Consider the following 16,617-nt stretch of genomic DNA (forward strand, 5'->3'; position numbering starts at 1 on the left):
CTCTGATTTAGATGGATACACAGACAGGCAGAAAATACAGATATATAGATTAAACAAACTGACAGACAGAATGATTAGATAGACAGACAGACATAGCTTTTGTGTGTTATCAGTATCATTACACATGAAGACAAATATTGTCTTTTGCCTCTTTTTGTATCTCTACCACTTAACATAGAATACAGAGTAGATTCTCAATAAATGGTTATTTCTTGATTATTTTACTCCTGCTTCTTCCATATAGGTATCTCCATTAAGACTCTGCTCTCTAACCTTTCCTCTTCCTACAAGTACTCCTTTGGAAATACTATATATTCTCATGGCTTCCAGACAGAAAACCTATAAATCTGTATCTCCAGCACTGGTATCACCCCCTGAGTTCCACTATTACAATTCCGACTACCTACTGAATAGTTGTATCTTGAATAGATTCCACCCCATAGCCCCAACCTCTGCCTACCTGTACTAATGCCTTTCTTTAAAGTTATCGACTTAGGCATCACCTCTCCTATGAAATCTGTTCCATTGAGCTGTAAAGGATACATGTCTTATCTTACTTCAAAGACCTGCAAAATTCGAGAGGATAAAGAATATTTTTGTGCCCCTAGAACCCGGCACAATTAATTGCATATATTAGATGATTAATGTTTGTTGGGAATTTAATTGAATCAACATTTAAAAGGAATAAAGTTTTATTTCTATTCTCTAGTAGGAATGATATTGACTAAAACTAGAAAAACAAAAGAAAAAAGAGAAAAAAAAGAAAGAAAAACTAGTCAACATTTGAACAATCCAGTTACCCTTGTGAGAAGGGAAAGATTGAGAAAGAAGGGAAAAATTTTATATTCAGGAACTCTGTGTCTGTGTCTAAGTTCCATGAAAATTAACCACCAGGATATGGTGCTTGCCCCTCCACAATCTCCTTTGCTTTATAGATATTCACTACCAAAAACACATTCTGGATACCTGCAACTCTTTCCATATTTTAAATCCAGAATGACTTCAGGATAAAGTGGGGAATGAAAATTCTTCCACAGAATTTCTTCTCAACGCCCACGTCAAGGTTCCAAACCTAGCTTAGAAATCCTTTAAGTCAACCACCTCATTTTAAAGATGAGAAAACAAGGACCAGAATGTCAAATGACTTTCTTACAACTACTCTAGTCAATAACTACAGAGATAGAATTCAAACCCAGATTTTCTGATGCCAAATCTGGCACTCTTTTCCCCCCAAATTGCTACCTAATGACAATTCCCAATTTTCCATTCAAAAATAAATTTTGGGATGTCAATTTGCTATCCATAGAAGTTTGGGTGTAATTCTCAGTATGCTTAGCCTAGAGAACAATTTAAAGAAAGCCCGAAATCTAAATCTACAGACCATCTGCTGTATTGTCAGCTCTGAAAAAAAAAAAATCAATGAGACCTCTTTTTGGCTTTAATAAAGATTTCACAATAAATTATTATCATGTGTTAATATTCAGTAAAAAAAAATTTTTTTTTCATCAACCTTTCAAGACCTCAAGATAAGACAATTCATTGTTGGGATGGTGACATCATACATGATCAAATCTACATTTCTAATGGGATACCAGTAAGCTAGTTCCTGGTTTTATACATGTGGGAAATCAAGTAAAGATAGAAAATTCCCAAATGACTGAAATAGGTGAAACTGATACAGTACATCAAAGCTGTATTTTAAACAAATGCTAGTGCCAGGAAGAATACAGATGAAGAGTAAAGTATCAAAGAATGCTTTTCTCTAAGAGCAGTTTGATTTTGAGTTATCTTTTTTTTTTTAAAAAAGTATGCATGAGAAACTATTTTCTTACAATACCCAATGACTACAATAAGATTCTTAAGCAGAAGCGATTAAGAGTAATACAATGAAAAAAAGATTAATACAGTAACTCACTCAATAATCATTCACAATAAACATTTTTAGTATCTAGCATCAAAGAATAAATTTGAATCTTTATTTTTCTACAGACATTGATTTTTCTATTTTTTAAAAATATTTTCACATGCCAAAAAAGCCCTATTTAATTCCTAAAGGGGGAAAAAAAAGATAACAGGAACAGGAGTATTTGTAGTTAACATCATACCTTATCTGATTTTCCAACGAGTCATTTTATTCAATTCAGTATTCAATGGAGGCACCAACAAAACTTATTTCCAAGTATTTAGCTATTAGGTTTCCCATTTGCAACAGAACAGATTTCTGGCCTAAAATCTTGGTGGTAATCAAATGACCAATTGTTACTACAATCTACAATAGTCTTAGAGCCCGCTCTGTAACTTAAGTACAACACAATCTATAGGTTTCATATAAATATTAAAACCAAGAAGAAATTCTCTGAAATGAAATTATTTTTAATACTGATGTTACAAAAACAATTGATTACTTCTTAGATTTAAATGGTACTGCATTTATACCACAATAACATAATAGCAATTTAAAAGCTAAAAAGGACAAGTTTTGAAGAAAAAACTATTTCATTTAATCATTCATGCGAGGCTGCCAAAATTAATAATGTATTAGTACCAGAATAGCTTAGTTCTGTCATTCCCCTAAAAACAGATACTAACAGTTAACATAAGAATCCACAGGACCAGAAGACATCACAGGAGACAAAGAAGTTTTCTGACTGTAACTAGAAATCATTTGGCATTTGGAGAAATCAAAGACAGGTGAGAAGTAGGAACTTTAGAACTATTGGGAAAGAATAGATACTGTATGACTTCAAAGACATGAAGTGAGTTTTAAGAAACTTATAAAAAGTTGTTAAATTTGGAGGGAAAACAAAAGTCCATAAACTCTACTGAGTGACTCAAGGAATGCTGCTCTAGATCGTTTTAATCCTGACAAAATTCTACAGCTATACCAACTAGGAGAAATGTTTGCAGATCAGTTGAAGAATGAGCAAAGAATGTTTCATTTACTAGGTTTCAAAAAATCTTTTTCATTTTCATAACATCTGAAAAGTACATACATTTTATTATAATGTACTATCATTTATATGAAAAGCTAATGAATAAATCTAGGCAAATCTTTAAAGTGTTTTTAAATTATTTTCATGGGCTCATAAATAACAAAAAGTAATAGTATGTATGTTAACCAGTTTTTACAGTCAGCCATTAACCATTCATAGAAGAATTCAAGCTATAAGTAGCAAAAACCTCCACTACTATTTTATTTATTTATTTTTTTAAATCATCTCTACAGGAACAGGTAGGTAGCACAATGAATAAAGCACCAGCCCTGAAGTCAGGAGAAAATGAGTTTAAATCTAGCCTCAGAAACTTGACACTATCTAGTTATATGATCCTGAGCAAGTCACTTACCCCCCATAGCTTTCCTTTCCCCAAAAAATTATCTACACATCACTGGTAAGAATGAAAGTTATCCCTTAATTTGTAAGGCTGATTTAAAAATAGCAAAGACTCATTCATAAATGAAGTTCTTGTATTCATGGATTTAAACTAAATGTGATTTAGACATAAAGGATTATAGTATAAGCAAATTAGTAAAGAAAGGGATAATATCCCATCATATCTGTGGAGAAGTGAGGAATTTATGGCCAAAGAAAATCTAGAACACATTATGAAATACAAAATGGATAATTTTGATACATCAAATTAAAGTTTCTGCACAAACAAAATCAATGCAGCCAAAATTAGAAAAGCAGAAAGCTGGGAGACAATTTTTTAAAGCCAATGAGAACTTCTGTTAAAGCCCTCATTTCTAAAATATATAGAGAAGATTGTCTCAAATTTATAAGAATACAAGTCATTCTCCAATTGACACATGGCCAAAGAATATGAACAGACAAATTTTCAGATGAGAAAATTAATGCCATTTCTAGTTATATAAAAATGCTCTAAATCACTATTGATTAGAGAAATGCAAATTAAGACAATTGAGGTATCACGTCATACATTTCAGATTGGCTAAGATGACAGGAAAAAATAATGATAAGTGTTGGAGGGGAAGGGGGAAAACTGGGACACTAATGCATTATTGGTGGAGTTGTGAATGGATTCAACCATTTTGGAGAGCAATTTGGAACTATGCCCCAAAAGCTATAAAATTGTGCATACCCTTTGAACCAGCAGTGCCATTACTAGGTCTATATCACAAAGAGATCATAAAAAAGGGAAAAGGACTTACATGTGCCAAAATATTTGTTTCAGCCCTTTTTGTAGTGGCAAGGAACTGGAAATTGGGTAGATGCCCATCAGTTGGGGAATGTCTGAATAAGTTATGGTATATGAATATAATGGGCTATATTAGGCTGATTCAGAAAAGCCTGGATTTACATAAATAAATCCTGAGTGAAATGAGCAGAACCAAGATTATATCATACATAGTAACAATAAGATTGTATGATCAACCATGATGGACTTGACTCTTTTCAGGAATGAGGTGATATAAGGTAATTCCAATAAACTTAAGATAGAAAATACCATCCACATCTAGAGAGAACTATTGAAATTGAATGTGGATCAAAGCGTACTATTTCCACCTTTTTTGTTTATTTGGTTTTTTTTTTTTTTTTCTTATGGTTCTTTTCCTTTGGATCTGATTCTTCTTGCACAACGTTAAAAATCTGTTTATACTTGCATACAAACTTTTTAAAAAGGTTGCACATATTTAATCAGATTGTTTGCTGTCTTGAAGATAGGGAGGTGAGGGAGAAAAATTTGGAACACAAACTCTTACAAAAATAAATGTTGAAATCTTTACATGTATTTGGAAAAGTAAAATACTATTGAGAAAAAAACTAAATGAATGATTTAAACTTTATGAATGAAAAAATGAAGAGTCACTCATTAGAAGTATATCTGGAAGTACAAGAAGAATCTGGGATTTTTTGAGTGGTAATTCTTTGCACCAAGGCCAATTACAGCCTATCTATAATAAAGACAAATCTCAAGAAGTTCTTTAAGGTACATCTAAGAAAAATGACTTGAAGCAAGATAGAATAACCTAGTGAGAGGTGGAATCACAGAACACACAATACCCTCTCCCCCCCCCCCCCCCCCCCCTATTTTAAATAAGATACACACAAAACAACATGATACTAAATAAAGAAGTTTGCATCCTATCTTCTCTCCTGGATACCTCGATATAAAGCAAACAAAAAACAAAAAACAAACCAACGGACTAGCTTTATACTCTTGCTATCCAATATTTCAATAATTCAAGTTTCTGAGGCTAGATTTGAACTCATTTTCTCCTGACTTCAGGGCTGGTGCTTTATTCATTGTGCTACCTACCTGTTTTTGAAGTTAGAAGAGCTGAATTTTTTTTTTTTTTAAACTGAATCCCAATACTATCCATAAGATTCTGGGACTCGGTTTCCTCATCTGTGAAATTATATGGTTGATACGAATGATCTTGAAGATTCCTTTGAAATTAAAATCTTTTGATCCTATGAATCTATCCTCTTACCTTCTATCAAAGAGGTCATTTAACATTATTTAATGTCAGAAAAAAGAAATGGGCATTTTTAATATAACCATGAGTATACTTTTTTGGAATACTGCTGTGTTGTAAGAAATGATAAACTGGGTTGATTATAGAAAAACTTGCATGAAATCATGAAAAATAAAGTTAACAGAACCTAGAGAACATTATAGAGAACAGCAATATTGATCAAATATCAAGTTATTCTCAAATCAATTACAAAGAATTTAGGAAGGAAGATGTTATTTACCTCCAGACAAAGAACTGATAAATTAGAAGATAAAAATAGAAATATAGTTTTCAAATGGTGACCTTCTATAGTGAGAAGTGGAGAGGAAGGGAAAAACACAGTTCAGAACTTAAAATTTAACAAAAATATAAAATTAAAAATCAAAAAAGAGAGAATCTTTCTATCTCACCCAGGGTGAAAATGCAACAGCTATTTAAGATTCCAATTCCATTACTGATCAACATAAAAGCTTTTATCTGTTCTGTTTTTCCTGACCTGGGTGGGTCATCTCTGTTTAAGCAGCCTACTAGCCTTCTGCCTCTCTATGCTCACCAAATTGATGACAAATTTAATGTGGATCCCTGCTTGGCTTTACCCTGCTGTAGATCAGAACCCCCAAACTCAAGTAATCTCCTCCTCCATCTCTATAGGTGTTCATTACCACAGCCTGGCAAAAATAATTTTTGATGATGGAATATTTTACCATTTCTTATTTTACAAAGCTCTAAGAACTTCAATCTTATGAAATCTACCCCAAATTCTAAGCAATTTTGGAATAAGTAAAACTCAGTGTGTATAACTGTATATTTTACATATTATGCAATTATACACACTGAGTTTTACTTCTTCCCAAGAAATCTTTTTCTTTGTAACCAAGTAACATAATTTGCTTTTGCAGTGACAACCTGAAAAGAGTATTTTACATTAAATTCTGGGAAGACTCCAGGAGCACCTCCTTTTTTTATATGCTCTGGGCAGTACTTTATCCTTTATGGATACCCATTGTTTGGGTCCTTGAATTGTTATAATCAAGAAGAATAAAATCCCAGAGCCATGTACTCCAAAGGAAATAAAGCTTCAACATCCCTCTGTGGGGCTTAAAAGATGTAGCCTAGCAGATGGCAATACTAAGCTGCTCAGAGCTCAGGCCAATAAACCAGCAAAAGAGGTAGTAAGTAATGTCTGCAGTCTCTTCTCCCAGTTTCCATGGGGGAAGGGAGCTATGTTCCTAACATTCTGTAAATAAGGGGTATAAGCTTTTCAAGAGCTTAACCCCCTTCCCAGGCCATCTGAAAAGCCACATAATAAGCCCATGAAAAAGCAGATGCATTGTTCTAGCAGCTATTTAGATCCACTAAACTAAATCTTGTTTAAAATATAATAAAAATTTGAAAAATCCATCCTATTCCACTGCCAAGGGAAACAAACATTATTACCTCCTGCTTCTGGAAAGCCCAAAGTCCATTTTGGTTCTGCCACTGGATCCTAAGCAGTTAGCATCTAGCATCCTCCACTAGCTGGACAGAGTGCGCATATAGTATCTGGGGCCACCAGATAAGAGACTCAAGATAACAGACTCTCTTAATTGTGTGCTCTACTCCCAGTTGGCAAATACCGTACAAGCGGCTAGTCAATGTGTTCCAGGCCCAAGTTTTCACAAAGTCTATTCTCAAAAAAGTTTTACATGAACCTTCAAAAAGTGGAAGTACATTTTGTACTCTTCTAATTTAATTGTAAACCTAGACGCTAATTCTCATTTATCTGTATAACCAAAATTTGTGCTTGTGGGTTTAGTTTTCTTAATTAGCATTTTTAGCTTCATAGTAGATTACTCTTTTGTGGCAATATTTTCAAGTCCTCCTGAAACCTTTTAAGCTCTCCAATATAATTCCTATTATGCAACATGCACTAAGTGCACTAAATTTTCTTATGGAAAACTCTTCAAATTAATAATAAAACCAAAGGAATCTTTTAAAAAATATATCTGCAAAAAATGTTCTGACCATTTTGGAAAACATTTCTTCCCTCCTACCCCCAAAGTAAATTTTCGCAAAAATAACTTTAGTTGTAATCAGAAAGAAAGTTACATTTAACAACCTGTTTGTTAGATGGGAAGTGAGGTACATTAAGATATGGGAAAGGGGAAAAAAAAAATCTTAGCAAGGTAGATTTCATTAAGAACACTGCTTTTAAAGTTAACATTTCACAATCTCACCTTTTCTCAGAATATTAGGTGTGATACAGAACAAAGCAACAGTTATCCAGTTGCTTTTTAAATATATACTAAGTACATGCTAAACTAAATAAAAATCTAAGTACAAAGTTTCCCAGAACAAAAAGTAAAATCTTTACGATCTATTTCTTTTTTTTCTGTACTGAAAAAAAGGAAAGCCTAATAAAAGAAAATCATATCATGAACACAAGCTGTCCCTCCTAAACTTTTTTATCTATTATATTTGAGGAATAAATTAGGGAGACATAGTAACATTAAAAAAAAAAAAAAAAGAAAGAAATTCTGCACTCAAAATACTAGGCTCTTTCATAACATCAAAAAGTTACAAATTCACACATTTCCTTTCTTCTAAATCCTCTGCTAACAGACTACCCCCCCAATTCAAAGGTTTCATCACACACACAAACACACACACATACACAGAGGTACATACCCTCTGTCTGAACAAATATTTCTACCATACTAACAGCTTTCTAGGAAGGGGGAGAGAGAAATAAAACCTCATGCCAAATTAATTATTTTCTCACTTTTTCCAACATCAGTGCATTTGATTACAGATCTGTCATGGCTTCCAGGAACATCTGTGCTAATCAATGTTGTTGCCTTTGAAACTACCTTGTCAATGGGCTGTTCCAAGTACCTAGTATATGAGGGGTGGAGAAAAACACTAGCTTCATATTGACTAATGGAAACATATTTTAAAATGACTAAAATAAAAAATTAATACATATTTAAAATAAATTTCCTAAGAAATAATGAACAATGTTCATAAAATAAAATTAAGCAGTCTTTCCAAATATTTACACTAACAGGTTTTACCACATAATATAGTTAACCCTCCCATGGTGTTTTTTACAAAGGATTCTCCCTCTTTTGCATTAATCTCTGCCAGAGAGTAAATGTAGTGGGTTTAATTAGATTCAAAAGAGGGGTCCCATTACTACATCGAGCAGAAGAAGTAATAAATAATAGTTGCCAGAGGCATCAATAATCTTACTTAGGAAATCCCTAAGGAGAAAAAGTTTACTATATTCAGTACATTTAAGGGTGACTACAATTAGTAGGATAACTGAAAATTCTATTTTTATGTATCTCCTTTTTAAACCAAACAGATACAAACTGAAATCATCTATTTTATGAAAAGATTCAACTTATATTTAAAAACTAAACTATAAATATAGTATAAAAAACTACAGTGCATCTAAAATAGGTATTGGTACTCAGTGGGCTTTTAGGAACATTATTATGTAAACATAGGCATATTCCTAGGAAAGGGGATAGATAGTAGATTGCAATATTTACATTCTAGGTTCCCAAATAAAAAACTGCCTCTACTTTACACCTCCTCTTAATACCTCCTCTTCCTCCACAATTCCCAACTCACACCCAATTACATTCTTATTATGGAACCATAGAATGCTTCTCTTTTCATGATTCATCAAAGAACAGAAGCTGGTGCGGATGTCAGTATACGTAGCATAAAAAATACTTATCACGTGACAAAGATTTTACCTAGTTTCTATCTATCCCCATGTGTATCTCTGAGAGAAATGCATTAAAGGCAGTCATTCTGCCATAATTTTTTTTCAATCTTCATAAAGTCAAAGCAATCCCTACCTTCCCCATAAATGTCAATTCCATTAAATTGCTAATCAGTGGGAATAATCAAATCATATCTGAATGAGGTCATCAATCAATGATTTATGCTGATCATCATTACAAGAGAATGTCTTATTGTTTTTAAAAATAATATAAATGTATAACCTATATCAAATTGCTTATCTCAGGGAGGGGAGTGGTGAAGGAAAAGGAAAATTTGGAATTCAAATTTTTTAAAAAATGTTTAAAACTTTTTATAGATAATTAAGAAAGATAATTTTAAAAAAATTAATGTCTGGACCATCATTATTAGAGTAGGACAGGAAAGGGAGGATAGAGATAAGGATTTAAAGTTGAGTAGGTCATTACAGATGCAACCTTTGGGCAGAACCTTGAAAATTATCAAGTCTGCCCTGCAACTCCAAACTATGCTGAAGCAAAATGACCATAAGCAGTGACCCAAATCCTCTGCATGAGACAAAACATATTATTCAGCAGGGAAGAAGCTCTCTTCCCCAACCTGAGCTATCCTTTCATCTGGACAACTCAGCCATTGCAGTCACTCAAACCCCTTTGCTAAGTCCTGATGTCTAAAGTACACAAAATGCCATAAAGCAGACACATGGACACTAAAGATCAGTATTAGGAGGCTTTTGTTAACGGGCAACATTTCACTGTAGAAAGGAATTGTGCCTTGTCATTTGTTGAAAGTAGCGATAGTGATCTGTCTCCTGAAGTATCATTTTCCTAGCATCAGTTTCTAAATGATGACAAGATACTTATTTATTGGTCCCAGGAAACAAGATCCAATTACTTTAAAAAACTTAACCTGACAAATGCAATTCTACTCCTGACCACCTGTTCACAACAGTGATGAGAGAAAATCTCATGCCTACAAATTAAGTCATACTTCCCCAATCTGAAGTTCTACCATCACCTTTTCCCTTGTCAATGTAATTCCACAAACAAGTCACACTTGCCTAAATTCTAACATCATCTTTTCCCTTCTCACAAATGAGCCCCCCCATCCAAAAGCTTTAGAGTTCATCTACTCCAATCCTTTTAACCTTGTTTACAATTTACTATTTAATCTACTTTTTATTTGAATGTTAAATCTCCACATAGGTCTATGTCTTGCTTGTTCCCTCAGAACTGAAATTAAAGCAGAAATAGAGAAAGACAGAGGACAGAGAGGTAGAAACACACACACACACACACACACACACACACACACACACAAAATGAAATAATCATGAAGCAGGTTCTCAAAGGAGATAGTATCAAGGGTTGCCCTTAAAAAAACTGAGAAATTCCTGTTTCCTCAGAAATTCGAATAAAATAAAAGAGAAAATGAATGAAAATATAGAGAAATTTTAAGATGTCAAGTAAAGATGAAGACGCTTTTGGCATTGATTTCAATTTTTTCAATAGAGTAGAATACAAAGTTATCTCTTCCCCCAGAACTAAAACTAAAGCAGAAACAGAGAGAAAGATAGAAAGGTAGAGATACACACACACACACACACACACACACACACACACACACACAGAAAATGAAATGATTATGGAGCAAAAGGAGATAGTATTAAGAGTTACTCTTAAAAAACTGAAAAAATGAATAAAAATACAGAGAAATTTTCAGTTACCTAGTAAAGATGAGGAGGAAGTTTATGGCAAATGATGTCAATTTTCTCAATAAAGGAGGAGAAAGTTACCTGTTGAAAGACTGGAGGTAGGCAAGTGGGACATGAGGTAGTAGGCAAGCTGTCAGGATATGTAGATAAGCTCAAGTTTTAGGAATAACAGAAGCCCTAAACCACTGGTCTGGCTTCCCACCTCAGCCCCCACAGCCATCATTTAAAGAAACAATTCTTGCTTTTCCCAGTAACTGTCAATCACCTTAGGAAAGCCAGCTTAGGTCAAGCTCAAATGTACCCCACAGGAGAAAGAGGAAGAGACAAATCCCAATCAAATCAAACATCCACCACCACCTCAACTCCCACTTCTCCTCAGACATCAATGGGGTCTGAGAAATCAAGAGACTTTTGAATAGAAGAGAACCCTGCTTTTGGCTCTAGTCCCAGTAGTCATCATCAAAGAAATAAAAAATAGCACCAAGATTACTTATTGACCAACTGCCACCAATGGAGAAGAAAACCTACCTCCACAGGCCACCTATCTTACTTCCAGTCTAGTTACCATCTGGAGCAATTTCTCCTTTGGAGAGGTGGCCTGGTAACTGTTCCTGCAGATTATTGCAGCCATAGTTGCTTAAGACCCAGAAAATCTTTGGCATTGTCAAATCATTCAACAGCAGAATCTGATATGGTTTTTATCAAAAGAAATGCCATTTTTTAAAAATGTATTTATAATGGATTATTTACCATCTAGGGGAGAGGGTGGAGGGAAGGAGGGAAAATTGAAACACAGGACTTTGCAAGGGTCAGTACTGAAAAATTATCCTTGCATATGTTTTGAAAATAAAAAGCTTCAATTAAAAAAAACAAACAGAAAATGTATTAGTCTCTGCTTTATCAATGAACTCTAAGACCATAGATTTTCCATCTGAGTTGCAGCTGAAACCTACATGCATTTTCTTCCCCATTAAAATGTAAGTTCCTTGAGAGGAGGAATTGTTTTACATTTTTATTTGTATTTCCAGAGCTTACCAGGTGCTTTGTATATAATAGGTGCTTACTAAACTATTTTATTATTAATTCATAGGAGAATTAGGCCTTGAAAGAAGGGTAATGCAAAATCAATTAGGAGGGGTGAGGGAAAGCATTGTCAAGTAAAAGTAAAAATTGATCTAATTTGACTAGATCAAATGAATTTGCAGGAGACCTCACTGGGGTGGTTGTATAACTTTCTTTTTCAAAACAGTCAGAAACACCCAAGTAGGGAAATTTTGAAGATATTATTTGGCTTTTGGTAAATCACCTTAACTATTGAGACTCATTTCCTTATCTGTAAAATGCAAATAAAAAATGATTGTATTGCTTCTCGGCCTTCTGGCTAAAATCAAGAGTAGTATAAATTACTATTACCTATATTCCAAGATTTTAAGACTCAAATAAGAATGTATATTTAACATGCTTTGTAATTGTAAAAAGTACTATAGAAATATGACTTATTTTTTTAAATAATTAAAATTCATAATTGTGTTTTTAAGAATCATACATTCTAATTGGGCAAAAACAAGACATACATAAATGTTTTATACACATCATTTATATATTATATTTACATATTTATGTTATGCATATATATTTAATTATGTATATAATATATATTTATTTATAGATTATATACAATGTTTATAAACATTTTATGTTTAGTGAACACAATTTTACATTTAAGGAAGATTTAAAAACAAACAGCATAGGCAATATTTAATAAAGTACCATCTATCAAAACACTATAAAAAACCCTTCATTACATACAAATATGTAGAGGTTTCTTTGCACCCAAGTCTTTGAATCCTTCTACTGGAACACCTAAGGGAGTTTAATTCACTTATCCTTTACAAATTAGGATAAAACTAGATAAACTACCATTTCATCAGAAACACACATGGAGACTCTTCTTACCATTATCACTAAGGAATCAGAAATTCCTCCTCCACAACTAAAAATAGCAAGAAACTTTAGAAGTAAAAAATAGTGATAGTTTTCATCTTCAAGATCTTAGCCATGATGCTATTCTAGAAAACTTCCCAGGACACTTGGAACCCATGATGACAGAGTTCAAGCCAATATCAACTAAGTAAATTTAACATTCAGGTAGAAATGATTTTGGCTGACCACATTTAATTTTGATTATGGATGAAACCTATTTTCAAATACTTCCTTCAGTATTTTTTAAACCAAGATTTATTATCATTATTGTCCTTGTACAAAAGCTAAAATAGGGTGTTACTTGTTTTAACATAAACTGGCAAAAACAAGGTCTAAAATTTCTTGGGACAAAAAAAGTTTATCAAAGAAATATACTTCAATTATACATATACTTTTCCATAAAAAGAATCATAAAGTCATCCCCTCAAAAAATTAAAAATAAGGCTCTTTAAGGATTATGGGTCTTGTCAAATACTCTAGTTTTTTAAAATTGTCTCTCTATTCTCAGGTAAAAATAATTATGCAGTCCAAACAAGTCTATTTATTGACACTAATTAGTATTTCTCTGAGACACAGATCAAAGATTTTTTTCTCCCAAATGTTTTTATGTCCAATAACTTTAACTATCCTATCTGGAAGGAAATGACCTCTAAAAAATATTCTGCACTTCAATTTGGTCATCTGAGAGGAATAAACTAATTTAAAAATATACAGGATCTAAAAGTCACACCTTTGCTCTTACCTAGTGAAAGCAAACTAAAATGCTAAAATTCAGATGTATTGATTAAATGATAGTTTCAGTCACTTGGATAAATGGGCAAAATTAGCATATAGCAACTAGTATCCAGAAATAGATATTTACCTGATGAGACATGCAAACATATTTGCTTTTTCTGGCCATAAAACACATTTTCCCCTACTTTATAAATTGTCTGCTAATCAGGAATTCTATTAAAAATCAAGTGCATATGTTCTTTCTAAGCAGTATATTTAGGAATTTTGGTTCAATGTCATTGATAAAGAGATAGCTTTGCTAAAAAGGGAAAGTGGTAAGGCACCTAAATCAAAATAGAGGGGTATCTGCCTTTCTACCCCATAAACATAAATTTATCTTTGGTAGGGATTTATGCTTTCCAACCGAAGTCATTAATGGACAAGACAAGGAAGAAAGGAGCACTGTCTATTCGAGGACTAACTAATATATAGATGTGATTTTTGCCCCTTTCTTCCAAGTAATATATGGTATGATACAGTTTTAAAAAGACTGAATTTCAGTCTCGCGCAACTGCTTATATGTGTGACTTTGATTTAACCTCTGGACTTCATCTTTCCCCACAAATGCACTTTTCTTCCAAATTCCCTTACTTCTGTCAAAGGTGCTCCCATTATTCCTAGGTTCATAATCTCAGCATTATCAAAAACTCCTCATTCTCCTATTCCCCACTTAGCAAATTGCCAACTCTTATTGTTTCTGCCTCCACATCTTTCCTATTCTACCCTTTTCCCTCACATAGCTAGCTACCACTTAAATTCAAACCTTCTTCACTTCTCACTTTGATTATTACAATATCCTCCCACTAATTGATCTCTCTTTACGTTAAATGTCTCCCCACTCAATCTACACTATACACTGCTACCAAAGTGATTTTTCCTAAACATGACACTTTCATTCTTAGTTAATTCCTCTATTATCTCTAGGACCAAATATAAATTCCTGTGTAGTTTTCAAAATCCTGGACAACTTGGTCCCAATCTATCCAGTCTTGTTGGACAAAACTTGCCTTTTCTGTTTTCCTCAAATATATCATCATCTCTGTGTCTTTGTAATGACATTCTCCTATACATGGGGCATATTCCTCCTTACTTCCACTTCACAGAATATCTCTTCTTTCTTCAAAATGCAGTTCAAGTACCGCCTTTTATAGGACAAAGCTTCTTACACTGTGGTTTGCAATCCCATAGGGGCTGTATAATTAAATGCGGGGTATCATAAAATTACTATTTATTATTAGTAAATGCTTGATTTGTAGACCTGTTTTATATATCTATATACCAGGGGTCACATAAAAATTTCTTTGGGGAAAAAAGGTCGTTAAGTGGAAAAAATTTCACAATCACTGCTATAAGAAATCTTCCTGATCCCTACCCTGTTCATGGTCTCTCCCTCGTCCTCTTTCTCTTTGTCTCCTTCTCCCTTTCTCCCTCTCTCCTCCTTCTTCTATTTCTCTGTCTCTTTGTGTATTTAAATAATTTGTATTTACTTTTTTTGAATATATTTTGTTTGTATATACTTATATATGTACTTGTCATCTCCTTTGTTAGATTTTAAACTCCTTATGAGTGAGGATTTCTTCATTCAATTTATCTGTATCAATAGTATCTAGTAGAAGGCCTGGCACATAGTAAGTACTTAATAAATACTTATTGACTGGTTGAAGGAGTTGGACTAGATAACCTTTTCTGGTCACTTCTACTTCTAAGTCTATGACTTTAAACTATGTAAAATTATTCTTCACCAGAATAGTTGATAGAAACAGTGAATTCGAGAGGGATGAAATAGAAAATAGTTTCAGCAGGGGGTATAAAACTCCTTGCTGAAGGGGTATGATTGCATAATCTGTTTTTGAGATGAAACCATCATATAAATGTGTGTGTGTATATATATATATATATATATATATATATATATATATATATATATATATATATTATATATATATATATATATAAATATATATATATATATATATACACACACACACATATACATATATACATATACTATACACATATATATTTTAAAATTTATTTATCAAGGGAAATAATGAAACAGAGTAGAAATGAAGGGGAAGATTATTTCCAGATGTCAAATTATAGTAAAAAACAGTAGTAATAAAAACCATGTAGTATTAGGTAGAGAAGTTGATCAATAAAACAGATTAGACAAAGAGGGAATCAGAAATAATAGAACTAAAAATCCATTATTTTAAAATTGTCCCAAAACATTAACAATTAAGAAAGAACTTCCCATTTGATAAGAATTTTGGGGACAACTGCAAAATACATCAGGAAAAAAAATAGATCAATATTTATACTGTATTTTAAGTAAATTAAATATGGATGACATGAATATTAAAAATGAACAAATTGTGTACTTTTAGCTGCTAAGGGTATAAGTTACACTAATGTTAGCCAAACAAGAAGCAATTGCAAAAGATAAAATGGATAATTTTGATTACCTTAAATCAAAAAGCTTCTATACAACCAATCAACAAGAATTTATTAAGCATTTACTATGTGACAAGCATTGTGCTAAGTACCAGACACTGTATAAGCAAAGTTAATGCAATTAGGATAAGGGAAGTAGCCTGATTAGAAAAATCAAAAAGAAAAAAACCCAAACTTTTTTTTAAAAATCAAATTTTTTTTGCATAAAGACATGTTATCCAGCTAAGAATCATAAGACAAAAGTCATTTCCCAATAGAAAAATAGTCAAAGAATTTAAATAAACAGTTCTCAAAATTTATAGTCTATTAACAAGTAGATGAAAGAATCTCCAAGCCATTATTAAGAAAATTAAAAAAAAAAAAAAAAAAACAGTAGAATTTCACCTCACATCCAGAAAATTGGCAAAAATCACAAAAGATGAAAATATCCAATGATGAATGGATTACAGAAATATAGACG

The 16,617-nt window shown here is 32.7% G+C and overlaps 1 protein-coding gene across 3 annotated transcripts in view; it reads right to left on the bottom strand.

Moving 5' to 3' along the window:
- Positions 1 to 16,617, bottom strand: part of SHROOM2 (shroom family member 2) — a 226,178-nt gene that overhangs the window by 101,864 nt on the left and 107,697 nt on the right. Inside the window, exon 1 of one of the 3 annotated variants that reach the window (XM_031959011.1) lies at positions 8,241 to 8,347. The exons of the other annotated variants lie outside the window; for them this stretch is intronic. The gene's annotated coding sequence lies outside the window, so the exon portion shown is untranslated. Of the gene's footprint in view, positions 1 to 8,240; positions 8,348 to 16,617 lie in introns of those variants that run through there. 3 annotated transcript variants of the gene reach the window in all.

Source organism: Sarcophilus harrisii, chromosome 3, assembly GCF_902635505.1.
Source record: "Sarcophilus harrisii chromosome 3, mSarHar1.11, whole genome shotgun sequence".
Classification (NCBI taxonomy): Eukaryota; Metazoa; Chordata; class Mammalia; order Dasyuromorphia; family Dasyuridae; genus Sarcophilus; species Sarcophilus harrisii.